The following is a 14185-nucleotide window of genomic DNA, read 5'->3' on the forward strand; positions in this document are numbered from 1 at the left end:
TGCCCTTACCTTTATGTTACCTTTATGTGAGGTAACATATTAAGAATCCCATAGGCATAACGGTATTTGTTCCGTAAAGTTGAAAGGTGTGGTATGGATGAAATCCTTGTAGGCGGTTCTGTATGCCCAAAGAGCAGCTGGTAACTTTTGTTCTTAGTTCTTGACCAATTTACCTGGTACTATTCCTCTTGAAGTAATAACACCAACTCATCAAAGGAATACAACCCGGGGCCGGGAAATACACCCAATATACATGCCCATGTTCTAAGGTTATTTGGGGCACATAAAACCTTGGCTTTACTCTTATATAAAAAAGCATCATTTCTACCTAGAAGAAGGTGCCTATTCCCATGCATTTATGAACCCACCAATGTTGACTTTGATAAGAGATTCTAGGAGAACGTCTAGAGAGAATGTAGGAGATGATTGAGGAAGCTTTTGACCTCACCAATGTTGACTTTAATAAGAGATTCTAAGCGAGCATCTAGAGAATGTATGAGATGATTGAGGAAACTTTTGACCTCATCAATGATGCTAGTTGATACTTGTACTGAACATATATAAGAGGCATGTTCTAAGTGAACAAGTACAACATGTTTTTCACTTATCCTCTCATCATTATGTTGTGAAAATGCTAATTACATTTCATTAGTATTAATCTCACTCTCATGCATGTTATCATGCTTAATCCATCATACTTGTGTTTGATCCACCTTAGAATTACAACATGGTATCAAAGCCTTCCATTCCTTTTCCTTTGTCAACACTAGCTTGAACCATTGCACTTCATTATTATAATGTCATTATGCTTCAACTATCATCAATCACATTGTTATTAGCTTTCTAGTTATCTCTCTCAGACCACTGCTCAGTGGAGCTTAGCTCCTTCTCTCACTAAGCTAACATTGGCCAAGCTCGTAGTTGGAGGGTATTCCCAACACATAAGCGCAGGTGCAAGCGAGAAGAATTAGCAAAATATGATGCACATCATCGGTGTCTTTGCACCAGATGCCTCTTGATTTGGGAGAAACCCTAAATACATAGCTCTACAAGCATCATTCTTTAATTCAAGCTAGCCTGAGGGATTTTGGGCATGGCGAATCGAGTTACATGCTTACAATCTCGAAAAAACCTTGCTAACTAATTTCAAGCATGGGTACTATCGTAACTCATTCTGGTAATCTATAGATTAAGCTTTGATTAAAGATCTTAATGATGTGTTTATTGTAGTAGAACTATAATACCACACACTGATATTGAAGTCCTAAAGCTATTTTGGTGGAACTCCCATTGATTTCTTGGTTTACTTTATGCTCAAAAGTGGCTCTTTTTCTACCTTAAGAACATAAAAAATATTTTTATTAATCAAGTAATTAATCCTAATCACCTTTTCCTTTTGGGCCATTAAGGATTAATCATTGATCAAGTATGCCCTCCTCTACTGGGGCATCTAATTCCAAGTATGTCAAGGCCAAACAAATCAAGAAGATCAACAAGCCAAATCTGAAGCCTTGTTACTTCTATTATTCTAAAGCCATGATTTTTTTAATTACCTATGTACCCACATGCACTTGTATGCTGAAGGAAATTAAGCTTGTTGCATTTATGTTTAGTTCAAGCATTATACATTGCGTGGGAAGGTCTCCTAAGTAAGACCTTCCTATTCATCATCATGGGTTTAATGCACATTGAAAGGTTTAATGGGGTAGGCTTTCACACATGGGAAGTAAGAGTAAAATTCATCCTCATGAAAAAGGGAATATGGGCCATTGCAAATGGGAAAGAGGAAAAACCAAGGATAAGGGAGGTAAAGATTAAGTAGGAGGGTCTCCTAAGTAAGACCTTCACATTCATCATCATGGGTACTTTAATGCACATTGAAAGGTTTAATGGGGTAGGCTTTCACACATGGCAAGTAAGGGTAAAATTCATCCTCATGAAAAAGGGATTATAGTCCATTGCAAATGGGAAAGAGGGAAAACCAAGGACAAGGGAGGCAAAGATTACATAGAAACATAAGGATGAGAAGGATTTTGCCATCATTGCTTTAGGTCTTAGTGATAATTGCATTTATCACATCTTAGATGTAAAGTTCTCTTCCAAGGCATGGGAGACTATGGAAAAACTATTTGGGGAAAAAGGGAAGCATTCAAAGATTAGCCTTCAAATTCAAATTTTTAAACTTAAAATGAAAGCTTCTGACTCATTTCCAACTCCTCTAAATCACATGAAGTGTTTAATGTCCCAACTAGCAGAGCTTCTGCCAGCGCACTAATAGATGATGAAGATGCAGTTGGTGTCTTATTAAAAAGTATGCCTGATAAAGGGTATGGACATATAGTCTCTAGCTCTAACAAATCTTCTAGAACCTTCTTTAGAGGACATGCAAGCTGCACTCCTTGAGGAGTACAAGAAGAAGCAAGGGAAGACTAGTGTCTATGAAAAAGAATACTACACCAAGAGCAAGTTCTCCACCCCAACAAGAACTTCATCGACTCAAAGACAAACAAGTCTTGTGGATTTTGTGGTAAAGATAATCATATTTAGGAGAATTGTTTCTTTAAGAAAAAGGCACAAAAAAGGCGTACCTTATAGCTTAAGAAAATAAAGAGAATCAAGAAGAGTAGCCTAAGGTTTATGTCCCTACTATGTTAAAACCTCACCTTACTAAACGTAACTACCTAGCCCTAAAGCTTTGCTGAGGGGGGGATATTGGGAAATATACCCAATATTCATGCTCATGTTCTAAGGTTATTTGGGGCACATAAAACCTTGGCTTTACTCTTGTAAAAAGGCATCATTTCTACCTAGAAGAAGGTGCCTATTCCCATGCATTTATTCACCCACCAATGTTAACTTTCATGAGAGATTCTAGAAGAGCATCTAGAGGGAATGTAGGAGATGATTAAGGAAGCTTGTAACCTTATCAATGATGCTAGTTAAAACTTGTACTTAGCCTATATAGGCATCTTCTAAATGAACAAGTATAACACATTTTTCACTTATTCTCTCATCATTATGTTGTGATTATGCTAATTACATTTTATTAGTATTAATCTCACTCTCATGTGTGTTATCATGCTTAATCCATCATGCTAATACTTGTGTTTGATCCAACTTAGAATTACAACAGATGGCATTACCCTTGGCAATGCCAACAACCAAACGGATAGTAGTAGCAAAGTTCTATAAGGAATCAAACAGCCCACCCAAGAACTTTGCATAGAAGCAAACTACCGAGAATGATCTCATCTATGTTCTGCTCCTTGAGGTCTTTGATCCTCATGATGTAAGCATCAACTAAATCACCCTCTATTATGTGCTTCATCTCTAACAATTTTTTTTTAGATAAGCCACATGTACCTCATTGTGCACATGATAAAATGAAGCAAGTACATCCCACACATTGCGTACCTCATTACGCACATGATAAAATGAAGCAAGTATATCCCATGCTTGTGCATGTGCTTGTGCATCCTTTCCATCCCGCTTGGCTTGCTCCTATGACAGAGGTACAAGAGGAACTAAAGTGGACAATGCACTTAAAGCATCGATAGTCTCAGACAATGCTCTTGACAGAGGATGCATTTTTAAACCCAATACATAAGCCCAAAGCTATTTTGCCACTAATACATTTTGCATCACGTATGACCGAATTGGATAGTTGGTGCCATCCAACTTATCCTTAACAACAACTAACAAACAAGCATGTCGAACAAATCACTACTTCCTACCATTATGTTGTCCCCAAAATTCCACACACTAGTGCAAATGTACACAACAAAGTATGAACAAAAGCGAGGCAAAAAAGAGTGAGTATCGGCTGGAAAATGTGCTTGATAGGGGACTAACTGTTATGGACTGTGTGCAGGAATCAAATGGTCGGTGATGAGTAATTAGACGATCAGAGATGAGCAATCAAATGATTGGACTCGAGCAATTGGACTCAAGCAGTCATGTGATCGCAAATAAGCAATTGGACGACAAACTCAGGCACTTGGAACGATCAATGATTAGGAATCGGGTAATCAAAGACCTGCAATTAGGCGATCAAAAAATTGTAAATAGGCCATTGGAGGATCAAACCTTAAGTAAATAGACTATTGCAATCTTGATAATTTGAGTTGTGCAATCACGATCGAACTCATGCAATGGCTAGTGATTGGACTTATGTAATCGTCTCGTGAGATTTGACTAGTACCGTGCGATTGGAATAATGCAATCATCGATTGGACTTTTTACAGTTGATTGGATCTTTTTTTATAGTTTCATGGGCGATTATTGATGAAGCAATTGTTGGCACTAGAAATTGGAGAATTTAGGCAATTTACATCAATCAGGCGATTGCAGAACTTGTACCACCGATCAGATGACCGACGATTGCAGAAAACCAATAATTATAGATGTCACATATGGGCAATTGTAGTACTTGTTAATTAAAAAATCAGGCGATCGGAGAAGTGTGGGTCTAGTAATTATAAACACTTATCTTATTCGACAGTGTCACATGTCCGGTGCATGTTAGGCATGATGGATTCAATGGAATTGCAGGTGGAATGCGACTGCCAATGGACAGATTCCAGATGGAATGCGACTGCCAATGGACAAATTCCAGATGTCAACAATCAATGGACGGAATTGACGATAGATCTGGTTTTGACTATAGACTTCAAAGGCTTCCAAACTATAGGAAATGATCTTGACTACTGTTGCTTATAGGTGCATGGTGATGGCCATAGCTTTCCTACCTCCACCTAGTCGGCTTCAACAAGATCCACAATTGTCAGAAAGTGTTGCAGTTAGAGCACCGGCAAGTCGACATCAGCAAATCTCATACAGTCGACTGCACTTGGCAGCCTCTATAACAAATCAATTAGAGGTATAGCTGGAGTAGCTCACAGACATCACAGTAGGTGCACTAGGTAACCTAAAGCTATGAAAGATGCAAGCTTCAATGGAGAGCTTGGAGATAAAAACCATCAACTACAAAGCACAAGACCTGCTCTAATACCATTATTAGACCAAGATTACACACACAAAAATCTTGAGACACACAAGAGAGTAAGAGACCTAGAACAATACTTCCGAATCAGTAAATGTAAGAAGTGAGTACAATGCTATAGGGTACTCAAAGTACCACCATCTAAGAGGGCGATCACATGGGGAAAAAACCCTTCCCAACAAAGAGACTTGGAATAGTGGTTCTTGATAAGCAAATGTAAGAAGTGAATAGTATAATGCTGCAAGGTACTCAAGCTCAACCGCCTAAGAGGGCAATGACACAAGGAAAAACTCTTCCCAGCAAGAAGGTAAAAAGTGCCCATGTATAAGAGTCCATTTACAAGAAGGTAAAAAGTTCCAGTGTATAAGAGTCCATTTACAACAAGAAGGTAAAAAGTTCCCGTGTACAAGAGTCCATTTAAAAACTCTTCCTAGCAAGAAGGTAAAAAGTGCCTGTGTACAAGAGTCCATTTATACTAGAACGACCACGAGTGTATACACCACTTGTAACAAATATGTGCATCCTTTTATTGCATGCTTGGATGTGGTAGACCCCTTCTTAAAATTGATGAGTTTTTAAAACAAGTGTATCCTCTTGAAATCCAAATAGAGAAAATCTAAAAACAAAAAAAGCAAAAGCATTATGAATACGTAGAGAGCAAAGCAATTATGAATGCATCAACATAGAAAGAAAGTAAGAATGAATTTTAATCAAGGCATAAAACCGACAAGTACAAGAATAACATTAATAAAGAAAGAAAGAAAAAGTAAGGGTTTTCAACAAGGCATACTAGTGGCAACCTACAAGTGCAATCTTTATCTCAAGTAAATGTAAAAACATCATGCTTAACTTATATGTAAAATTTAGGGTTAGGGCTAGGGTTAAGGTTAAGCTAGAGAAATGGAAACAAAAGGAGTGGTGTTACTTACTTGGCAATGGGGGAGCAGACGTTCTTTAGTGGCCATCCATTTGAAAAGAGCATTATTCTCCATTGCTAGAGTTTTATGAGTCATTGTTAACCACTCTCTAAGTTAACAACGACTCAAATAAGAATGGTAGACCACTTCGTAGGTTAATTTTAACAAAATTGGCTGACATTATTCCACGCACAGCAACTTCTTCAAGCCTTATTTTTGTACCACGCAATGAGCTTCATGTAAAAGATTATGGGAAATCTCTGAGCTTATGACTTGTGTAATGCTGGAAGCAAACACTGAACTTACAAGTTGTGTAATGTCGATGATTTACATTTTGGCTAGGGAATTAGCCTAGACTAGCTTAATAGGTCCTCATACATTAGTTGGGTGGTGCATTGTACAAATGAGTATTATATATAAGACATTTTGACTAATGAGAAAATACATAATCCCATTCTAACAATTGAAGTTGAGTCTTCTTGCTCTTGTGATTGAGTTACTTGTATGCTTTTACTTTCTTCTTTGTTGCATGCATTCTTAGGCATTCTGTGGTGGGTGATTGATGGTGTTGATGTATGCTTCCTTCTCTCTTTCTCCTTCTCTTGTCTACTCTCTTACGCTCTCACTCAGCGTGGCATAGAAGTAGAGGTTGATCTCTCTCTCTCTCTCTCTCTCTCTCTCTCTCTCTCTCTCTCTCTCTCTCTCTCTCTCTCTCTCTCTCTTCTCCCTACCCATTTGCAAAGCTTCTTTATGGTGACAATAAAGGAGGCAAGGTTGAGGACCTTGGACGGATCTCCACAAGAGAGAGTTACTGTACCTAGAGTGGCTTGAGGTGCACACCGACATGACCCTTGCATTCTCCTCCCCTTCTCTATACCTTGAAAGGCTTACGGTGTTCTCTCATGTGAACATCTTTAGGGTCGTTTTGCTAGGGAAGTGCCTTTGGTTAGGATGCCCTTGTTATACTTTGCATTTGGAGTATTGACATAGCCCGGTTTGAGTGCAAATCCATCGATTTTAACGTTTGTTTGTTGATATTTTGTGGTTTCTTTTGCTTACCTTGATGCGATGGAGCATGGAGCAACCCCTCAAGCTCATGTTGCATATGACTATAAGTAAGTTTCTAACTCTATTTTCTTTGATTTTGGTTGATTCCTCCTTGTATTTGAAATTTTTTATGTTTTTTTCTCATTTCATAATTTTCTTTGATTTTTATTGATTCCTCCTTGCATTTGTAAGTTTCTATGTTTTTGCTCATTCTAGCAATTAATCATCCCATTAATCTTTGTATAAATACCATTAGGATGCATTGTGTACATCATTAGGTAGGTTAGGAAAACCTAAAGCATGTCATTAAATTGAAAATCTAAAAATATGCACTAGAGTAATTAGAGAGAAAAATCGGATTTCTAGGCAAAAACACACAAAACAGCTCTCTAGTTTGCCTGCGTATGTGCTAATTTGGGCTTGGGTATACATGTTTACAAGTACCAATGCATGTAAGTCCGATAGAGGAAATCTGCTTAATATTCTCATAAAGGAAGGGTGCAGAAAATATTCTTTACATAAATGCACATAATGATAAAAATGGTTGAAAACTGACCATCACGTGACCCTGATTTCCACCACTGCAAGTGGCAGACTTGAGAGAATTTTGTACGTACCTGTGCCAAAGTGAGAATGCACATTTATAATTCATGGCCACGTACGTTCCTAACTCGGAACGCACGTTCTCACTCCCCCACACACGTTCGAAAAGTTGTGAATGTACGTTCGCAACTCTAAGTGGGACCTAGCCACACACATTCCCAACTCACTTAACCACACACATACTTGCTCGGAATGCACGTACTCAACTTGCAAATACACGTTCACAAGTCCAATATAGACACAAAATTAAAAAATTCAGTTGAATCCAGAATATCTAGGACCACTACTAGACTTGTGTTAGTTGGAGAATTGATGTTGATCACCCTTACATGAACACAAGATTACGTAGGAATTTTGGTCTCAACTCCATGCCCGAGAAGAGTGCTTTGAATGACATTGGATCAAGAGTACCCTCCCAAGAGGAATCTCTACATGCTTCATAATCCCTGGACCCCTATAGGAGCCAAGCAACCTTAGAAACTAAGCATTCGAGAGCGAGGACGCTAGCTTGAGTGAGGCCTATTCCTAGGAACCTATTTCTTCAGAGAGGCAAACCAAGAAGTTGGAGCACTTGACACCCCTACAACTACTTAAAGGAGTTTTGTAAATGTTATTAGAAATATTATCACACGCAGTCCAACTAAGGAGTGGAAGTCTAAGATTCATCAAATCGACCAAACAAGTAAGCGACTATCCACAAGAGAGACCAAACAAGTAAGCGACTATCCACAAGAGAGACCAACCATGGAGGCACCTGCACTCGATATGAACCCTAACGAGTCTAGCTCAGGAACAAGAAGCATCAACCCTATAGAGGAAGGAGTGATCCTTCCTAGAACCACAACATGAATGGTTGTTGAGACTGTAACTACTTTGGTAGCTTTTAGCTTGGCCAACTCATAGAACACGAACCTTGGTGTATTCAAACTAGCTTGGAGACCCACTCTCCCCTCTGGCTTCACTACATCTAACCCTAGTACAAGTATTGCAAGGGGATTTAGGTTCAACGTGTCTACAGAGGCCGCAACAACAACCACTCAAGTCCCTAGGGTAGAGGAGCCCATCCAAGCTATTGAATGCACAACCATGGGAGCCATGTGGATCTCCGAGCTAGATCCAACCCTAGGAGGAGAATACATGCCACAATACGAACCAGTCTTACATGGCTATCCCCCATAATATCCAAACTTGCCTCAAGAATAAGGGCAATACCCAGCATATACCATGCCTCCACTAACTTACCCATACCCATACTACCATCCACAGCCACTGCCTCAACCATCACCTTCACCATTACCCTCTTTTCTAACCACAGAAGATATCTTGATAATTTTAACCGAAATAACCAAAGGGGTAGCAATAGGACTAGAAGCAACACCTCCATAGATAGCACAACCAAACCCTCGACACTAGACTACCCCCTCCCTATTTGGGCTGCAATCTTCAAGATATCTTCTGTGGTTAGAGTAAAGGGTAGAAATAGGGCTAGCAAAAACACCTCCATAGGCAACAAGATCAAGCCCATGTAAATCACAAAATTGATGTCCAAGTTCAATGGGATAGGAGACCCGATTGCACACCTGGAAGTGTTTGATCATATGTGTGCCACATGTGAACAACAACCTGATGACCTTGTATGGGACCAATGTCAGACCTTACCCTGGAAGGGAAGGTAGAAAATAAGATTGGCTGCTGCTACTCCCTAAAGACTGCTACTCCCTAAAGACTGCTTTCACAATTGGGTACTCTTGCCAAGCAAGGAACCCGATGGAACTAGTCGATCAACTTTACCATGTCAACAAATAGTAAGAGAAAGAATCCATTAGAGACTATATCAATAGAGTGAGATACATTCACACACGATGGTCACATAGCAATAAGTTCTTTGATGAATAGTTAGTTGGGAGATTCCTAGAAGGAATCCTCAATTCAACCTTGCATAACGCCTTGTACTCAAAAAAGCATAAGAATTTTGAACAATGCTAAAGAAGTGCTAAAGACTTTGATGATAACTTCATGGGAACTTCTTCAAGGAATCTCCTAAAAGGAACTTCTTCAAGGAATCTCCTAAAAGGAACCCCCTTTGAACCATCCTTCAAGGAATCTCCTAAAAGGAACCCCCTTTGAACCATCCTTCAACATAGTATCTTCCAAGGTAGGCATCAAAGTGAAAGAACCACATGCCACACTAGCCACCATAGAAGACTTGGCAGCCATGCTCATGTAGCAAATGACTGAGCAATGGAAGGTCGAGGGAGGGTCGAGGTAAGGAAAGATAACATAGGCTAACCCCAGACGTGAATTGGTTTGGTGTTCAATATACCTCGCTAACCAAAATTCCCCCACGACAAGGAGGTATCTTAGTGCGGCGCATATATACTGCATGAGAATGGGAGACCATGACACTATCCAACGTTACTACAAGAGTCAGCCTGAGAGGCAGTAATCATTGGTTACACTAGCTCCAACCAGACAACAACTAGCCTTGCCAGCTCCACCATGCTTGCTAACGCACCTCACCAGGGGTAGTATGTGCCCCAAAGAGGAGTCTTAAGCGTCCCAAAGCTACCCTACCAGAGCCCCACTGCCTCTGGTATTACCACAACAACCACCCATTCCTTGAGTGACCCCTATGCACCAATTGACCCTAACAAAAATCCCTAAGGGGGAGGAAAAGGGAATAGTTGGGGATCCTAACTACCTAGAACCACTAGGGTCCCCCTAGTCAGATCCTAAGCCACTATGTTCAAGATGGCGATAATGTCTACCTTGTATATATTGCCGTTGTATAGTAAAATAGTTAAAGGGACATCAATGCCCTAGAATTCTACATGCCATTACAGTGCTATCACTACGAGGGACCCCGTTGGTTGGTAGTGTGTGCCATCAAGAAAGCTATGGCATCCACACCAACCCACCAATATCCATTAGTACCACTCTACACACGATGTGGCATTGACCACATATACAAGGATTTCTCATTAACAGCATCCAATCTAGGTTCAACACATGAGCATAAACCAAGTACGAGCCTTAATTTTCTAAGCATGAGGGATGGGTTGTACAACTAGTTCCTCTCAATGTTGTGACTAGAATGTAGAATAGGAGAAGAGCCACTATTCATGAAGTCAACACCCAATTTCCAATTGAATTTCAAAAAGGGGAAAAGAATAGAGAATTACCTTGATTTTGAGCACACTTGGAAATTAGTTCTTGCCTTGAGATTTGAAGCTAGACAGGCTTTAGATCCCAGTACTCAAAGGACATTTAAGTTGACCCAAGTCTTGCCTGTTCACAAACGAAGTTTTGAAACAAGCTAGAGTTTCTCGTAAGACCAAAAGACGAAGAACCAAGAAGATAGGACAACAGGAAATCTAAGCGATAGCTTAAGAGGGATCGGGAGAAGGACACACTTTCTAACATCATCTCTTCGTTCTCTTCAGAGGAAAAAGTGAATCCCTAGCTTGCTGGAGACTTGGAGGAACAAGTCATAGACCCCAGAAATCTGTCTAAGAAGTTGGAAGAGTATCCTAATCCTATTGAAGAAAAAATTAGCCTTGGAGAAACCGAGAAGAAGCCCAAGAATTGGCAAGATTAAATGGAGGATGAGCCTCTAATGGTCCCCGCCATTAGAGAGCATGCAAATGTAGAAACTAGTTTCACTTGGCTTAGGAGAAACTAGTTTCACCTTGCTCAAGAGAAGACCAGGGAAAGAACCAATCCACACCATGACCCAAGGAAACCTAAAACAGGGATTGGGGAATGAGGAGAAAAGCTTTGAGGCCATGGCCTCCTAACTCTAGGATAGTGACCAAAGGTTACCACACTCAACAGGGCCTAAACACATTCCATAACCATTACAAGCATGCAGAAGCTATGTAAGTAATAATGGATAGACACCTAGAGACATAGCTAGACTCTTTGCCTTCCTTTACTCCTAATGTGAGACCCCTCTGTCCCCTCCGCGCACCGGATTCGCGGTTTCTAGTAGCGGAAGTAGGTTCCTCTTGCGCGGGGCAAGGTTTCCCACTCGGGGCCTCGTCCTCAAATGTCCGGACGCGAGACTAATCTGGTGGTTATTCCGAAACCAAAACTGAGAAAGTTTCCCTTGCCCGAAAAATGGGGACGATTCCACCTTTTTTATTTTCTTAACGAATTTTCTAACGGGTTCAAGAGATTAAACTATCCTTCACTTGATTAAACCAGATAGAAGGAAAACTATCACTGACTTAATTTGAAGAAATCAACACCTTTTCCTAACGGAAATCAGGAACAGCCCGTTGATCTAATCATTTGAGGAAATTAACGCTTTTTTCCTAACCGAAATCAGGCACAGCCGTTGATCTACTCGTTTGAGAAATTCTTCAGGGTTTTATTTAACTACTCGAATTCTAAGCGTATTCCTATTATTTCAATTTAATTATTAAAACTCCACTGATTCCAGCCTAACCTCATCCGGCCCATGGGTTAGCCACCAATCACTGGAATCGGTAGAACCAGACAATTACTCACCCACCCATAATTGAATGCCTTTCTTAACTTTTGCTTTCGAATACAGATACGCACACACTCCTCTTTAAAACTTTAACATATAAAATAATCTATTGACAAACAGTTATTGGTTATAGATATCATAACTCAAAATTTCCATCCAGTCCCTTGTTTCTCAAAAAACAATATCACTCTAGACTCTCTGTTTTAAGACAAACTGGGTGTCAATAATCATTTCGTCCACCATCATACATATCCTCCACGACATACGCATGGGTGTCCTAGGCACCATGAGCCCGTGCATCGCCTAGTCAGAACCCTCCAGGATCCTCCTTAGGTATCCTGGCACTTAACTCAGGGACTACTTCGTCGGCCCTCGTCCATCGTACCGGAAGCGCACCATTTTTCAACCATACCGAGGCTGGTCAAGACCTTGGCAGGCTAACACTCCCCTCCAGCTGTTGCAACCGAACTTCCCTTAGAAAAACATATACCGAATGCTCCCTCCAGTATTCTGGCGTAAGATAATCCTTTAAGAAAACAGGGTTTCTATGCAAGTTTTCAGTTTGGTTTTCTTTTGAATACAATGGTATTTCTTGAATCAGTATCCCCAAAACTTCTTGAACGGAATTCTAAATTTCATACCAGAATTCCTCGAATTCTGTAACCTTGATCCACAGATCAATTTGAAGGGTCTCAAACTTAGTTTCAGATTTCGCGAGAGTTTTGAGTGAATTTTTCTAAACTGGTGACATCTTCTTTCCTCAAAACTGACAAAAGAGTTTGGTCGGTCATAGTCTGATTCAAGGTTCGAGTCTAATAAGATTTTTCTGAATTATCTTTCTTGAAAAGGTTTGATAATTCAGTTACTATTTTACTGAATTTCTTTCTTTGAATATTTACTTAACTGATTTCTAAATTAGTTACGAGTTCCAATGAGGAATAAAATAATCATTTATCAAATGCTCATAGGATTTAAACAGAATTTAAGAGAATTCTAATTTTGATATAAAATTCTTTATGCATCTATTTATGCATAAAAATCAACTTCAATGGGAATAACACTTTTATAAAAAGAAAATCCTTTTATGCATCTATTTATAAAATCAATTTTAATAGGAATAACACTTTTAAAATAAAAAGAATTTCTTTATCTATTTGTGCATAAAAATCCATTTTTATAAGAATAACGCTTTTATAATAAAAAAATTCATTTATGCATCTTTCTATGCATAAAAATCAAATTTAATGAGAATAACACTTTTATAATAAAAAATTTCCATTATGCATCTTTCTATGCATAGAAATTAAATTTAATAAGAATAACACTTTTATAATAATTTTTTTTTCCATTATGCATCTTTCTATGCATAAAAATTAAATTTAATAAGAATAACACTTTTATAATAAAAAATTTTCCATTATGCATCTTTCTATGCATAGAAATCAAATTTAATGAGAATAACACTTTTATAATAAAAAAAATTTCATTATGCATCTTTTTATGCATAGAAATTAAATTTAATAAGAATAACACTTTTATAATAAACAAATTTCCATTATGTATCTTTCTATGCATAAAAATCAAATTTATTGAGAATAACATTTTTATAATAAAAAATTTCCATTATATGCATAAAAATCAAATTTAATGAGAATAACACTTTTATAATAAAAAATTTCCATTATATGCATAAAAATCAAATTTAATGAGGATAACACTTTTATAATAAAAAAATTTCCATTATACATCTTTCTATGCATAAAAATCAAATTTAATGAGAATAACACTTTTATAATAAAAAAAATTCCATTATGCATATTTCTATGTATAGAAATTAAATTTAATAAGAATAACACTTTTATAATTAAAAAAATTTCATTATGCATGCATCTTTCTATGCATAGAAATCAATTTTAATAATTAATATTAGTGATATCCATGCATATTCATAGGTGAATATGTACATGTAGTAATTAGAATATTTCTTTTAGATGCAAAAATGGTGGGAATTACTCTTTTGGAATAATATAAAAATAACTTTCTTTTCCATAAAATTATGGAAAATTTTACCATAACCTCCTTTGTATGGCTGACCATTTCTCATTTTTATCATTCTTTATT

The sequence above is a fragment of the Cibotium barometz genome, chromosome 62 (genome assembly GCF_041138505.1).
Source record: "Cibotium barometz isolate CiBa-2024 chromosome 62, ASM4113850v1, whole genome shotgun sequence".
Lineage (NCBI taxonomy): Eukaryota > Viridiplantae > Streptophyta > Polypodiopsida > Cyatheales > Cibotiaceae > Cibotium > Cibotium barometz.